We start from the raw sequence: 4,297 nt of genomic DNA, 5'->3' as shown, positions 1-4,297 counted from the left end.
CAGGCTATCGCTCCTGATATTCTACCGTTTCTCACCCATTTCATCAACACTTCTCTAACTTCTGGTCACTTTCCAAACAGTCTCAAGGAGGCAAGAGTAAACCCTCTCCTAAAGAAACCCACTCTCAACCCGTCTGATGTTATAAACTACAGGCCTGTCTCTCTCCTCCCGTTCCTGTCTAAAACACTAGAACGCGCTGTCTTTAAACAACTCTCCTGTTATCTCCATCAGAACAGCCTTCTGGATCCGCACCAGTCTGGTTTCAAGGCAGGTCACTCCACAGAAACTGCTCTCATTGCTGTCACTGAGGAACTGCACACTGCCAAAGCAGCATCCCTCTCCTCTGTCATCATCCTATTGGACCTGTCTGCTGCATTCGACACGGTGAACCATCAGATCCTCCTTCGCACTCTCCAAGTACTTGGAGTTTCAGGCTCTGCACTTTCTCTCCTCACCTCATACCTCAAAGACCGTACCTACAGGGTAACTTGGAGAGGGTCCGAGTCCGACCCTTGTCAATTAACTACAGGGGTCCCTCAGGGCTCTGTTCTTGGTCCCCTCCTCTTCTCCTTGTACACAAACTCGCTCGGATCTGTCAATAGCCCGCATGGTTTTTCATACCACTGCTACGCTGACGACACCCACTTAATTCTGTCCTTTCCCCGCTCAGAGACCCAGGTCGTCGCACGCATCTCTGCTTGTCTAGCTGACATCTCTCAGTGGATGTCCGCTCATCACCTCAAGCTCAACCTTGACAAGACTGAACTGCTTTTCCTTCCGGGAAAAGATTGTCCCACTCTTGACCTGACTATCAACATTGGCACCTCTGTTGTTTCCCCGACTCAGACTGCAAGGAATCTGGGTGTGATCCTAGATAACAACCTGTCCTTCACTGCAAACATCGCTGCTCCAACCCGCTGCTGCAGATACACGCTTTACAACATCAGGAAGATACGTCCCCAGCTGACCCAGAAAGCGACGCAGGTTCTGGTCCAGGCTCTCGTCATCTCACGCCTAGACTACTGCAACTCCCTCCTGGCTGGTCTACCTGCATGTGCCATCGGACCTCTGCAGCTCATCCAGAATGCAGCGGCTCGTCTGGTCTTCAACCTTCCTAAATGTTCCCACACCACGCCGCTCCTCCGCTCCCTTCATTGGCTTCCGGTAACTGCTAGAATTCACTTCAAGACACTGACACTTGTGTACCATGCTGCGAATGGATCTGGCCCTTCCTACATCCAGGACATGGTTAAATTGTACACCCCAGCGAGTGCACTACGCTCTGCATCTGGCTCGCTGCACCCTCACTGCCAGGGGGATCCAAGTTCCCATCAGCAAAAACACGTGGGTTTGCTATCCTGGCTCCAAAATTGTGGAATGAGCTCCCCATTGACATCAGGACAGCAGAAAGCCTGCACATCTTCCGGCGCAGACTGAAAACTCATCTCTTTCGACTCCAACTCGAACGATAGAATTACTAACAAAGAATTGCTAACAGAGCACTTATATACTAATAAAGGACTGGCTTATCTATAGCCAGTTGAGTAGCACTTGAAATTTTTGGCTCTATGAAACCTGATGTACTTATATGATTCTGTTTTCTTCAAGGTTGTGTCTTCCTGGTCGAATGTACTTATTGTAAGTCGCTTTGGATAAAAGCATCAGCTAAATGCAATGTAATTGTGAAGAAGGTAACTTCAGGCCGGGTAATAGGGCACTTTATTACCGTGTTTGCACAGTATATGTTGTCTGTGGCTGATGATTGTGTGCACCTGGTGTCCTGTGTTGTCTCCTCCCCCCTCACCTGTGTCTTGTTGTGATGATTGGGAGTGTGGGTATTTAGGCTCTGTTGGGAGGACTGGGTGTGTGTGAGATCCTTGTGGCTGCAGGATGTGTGCACAGGAGCAGCAGATTGTGGCTGTGTCATGTGTATGATTTTAATAAATGCCCACGCCGGGTTATATTTTTGGACGTTCTGCCTCCTTGCTTGGTCTGGGCCGCTCAACGGTCAGCTTCACATTTGGTGTCAGAAGTGGGATTCGACCAAGTAAGGAGGTGAAAATTATGGAGGAAAGAAGAGGGACCAAAGAGAGGAACCGTGGCTGGGGGTGGCTGTGCCTGGAACGGACCAGGGGGCCACGGCTGTTGAGGCAGCAGGAGAAGAAAGAACGATAGCAGAGTACGAGGAGGAACTGTCTCGTTCAAAACAGGAGAACGAGAGACACCGGAAACTACTGGACGCTGTTTTACAGCCTCAGCTTCAGATCCACAGAGCAGACGTCCAGCAGCTGGTGGTGGTTAAAGAAGAGGTTCCCCCTCAGCAGCAGGAGTGGAGCTCCAGTCTGGACCAGGAGGACCCAGAGCCCCCCCATACATTAAAGAGGAGCAGGAGGAACTCTGGATCAGTCAGGAGGCCGAGACGGTAGAGACACTGTGCTTCCGGGGGAGAGGGGGAAGGAAATGTGACGAAGGTAACTTCGTCACTATGGACTGACGGCTTCAGGCCGGGTAATAGGGCACTTTATTAGCGTGTTTGCACAGTATATGTTGTCTGTGGCTGATGATTGTGTGCACCTGGTGTCCTGTGTTGTCTCCTCCCCCCTCACCTGTGTCTTGTTGTGATGATTGGGAGTGTGGGTATTAGGCTCTGTTGCCCTGTCTGTTGGGATGACTGGGTGTGTGTGAGACCCTTGTGGCTGCAGGATGTGTGCACAGGAGCAGCAGATTGAGGCTGTCATGTGTATGATTTTAATAAATGCCCACGCCGGGTTATATTTTTGGACGTTCTGCCTCTGCCTCCTTGCTTGGTCTGGGCCGCTCAACAGTCAGCTTCACAGTAATGTAAAGGTATGTTGCATGAACATATAATAGATTTAATAGAGTTTGGATTTGTGCTGCTTAAAAGTGTTTCCTGGCGATAATGCGACAGGTGGACCAAATATAGGAGATTCAGTTGTAATGCCTGGAAAAAAACTACAAACAAAATAAATGATGAAATCCTAATTGTTTGTTGTGATCAGTGGTTGCGTTAGACTTTTTCGTTGTCCGTCATTTTGACGGACAGGATCGTAACATTTCCGTGATAATCCATTATTACCCGTCATTTTATTTTTCATGTTTTAATGATGAGATGAGACATATATAATTATGTTTGGGTACTGAGCAGCAAATGCTCATTCATTCATTTTTTTTAATGACTCATACAGAACTTTTAAGGGCATGGAGAAAAAAAAAGATGAACAGAGTGTGGTCACTTTTCATGTCAACACGAACATGAATGATTTATTTTTTCCTGCACTGACAGCACAGCAGAGAGGGGCAGAGGCCGCTAAAAACACCGCGACCATTGTGCCTAAACAGGCAAATATGAACAATGCCATCGTTTTAAATGAGACAATCAGAATATATAACAAAACATTTACAAGAACAACTCCATTGACCTGCTGTAGCTTGAACGCTGATTTCTGCATCGCCGTGCACCCTCGGACGAATCCGTTACTCATCTTAGCTTCTCTACAGATGTCGCAGAACATTTTGCCATCTTGCCTCCTCCGTCACTTAAACTCTTGCTCCCACTGAACCCAGTACTCCCGCTTGAACTCCTTGCCACTTGCTTGCCCCTCTGCCGCTGGCTGAACGTTGTCAGTTTTAGTCTTACTGGCTTGTCTTTCATCCTCCACCGCATCAATCCCTCTTTTTTCACCTTGTTTATCCACACCATCACAACTACTGGGCTTATTAAAAAAGCTTCAGACGATCAGCTGCCGTGACATTTTGCGATTGCTAAAGCCGGTCAAAAACAAGACTAGACAATAGCTACTTAACAGTGGCGGCCGGCCCATAGGGGCGCTAGGGGCGCCGCCCCACCTCTTCCCACATACAAAAAAATATATAAAATAAAAGGTAAATATCATACAATTGGTATCAGTAAAATGTATAATCTACAATAAAATCTCGTTTAAAATTGTGTTACGATGTCTAAAGTTACTGATAAGTCACATGTTTCCTGCCTAGGCTTGCCAGTGGCATTAGTTTATCATTACTGGGCACCGTGCAAGGAGCCCCCGAGCCAAACAGCAGCAACCAGCACGTTGCAAAAGTCTCAATAGTAAACTGTGCCGCCGAAACATAATTTCAGCCAATCAGCGCCGTCAAATATTTTGGTCACGAGGGCGCTCACGTTGGCGCCCACGTTGCTTACGTGCGTTGACGTGAGTTGTATTTTAGACTCGTGAGTAGTGTTGCACGGTGTACCGATACTTGAAAGGTACCGCGATACCCTGCAGTTAAAAACGGT

Source organism: Pseudochaenichthys georgianus, chromosome 3 (assembly GCF_902827115.2).
Source record: "Pseudochaenichthys georgianus chromosome 3, fPseGeo1.2, whole genome shotgun sequence".
In the NCBI taxonomy this organism is placed as follows: Eukaryota; Metazoa; Chordata; class Actinopteri; order Perciformes; family Channichthyidae; genus Pseudochaenichthys; species Pseudochaenichthys georgianus.
This window is presented reverse-complemented; position numbering follows the sequence as displayed.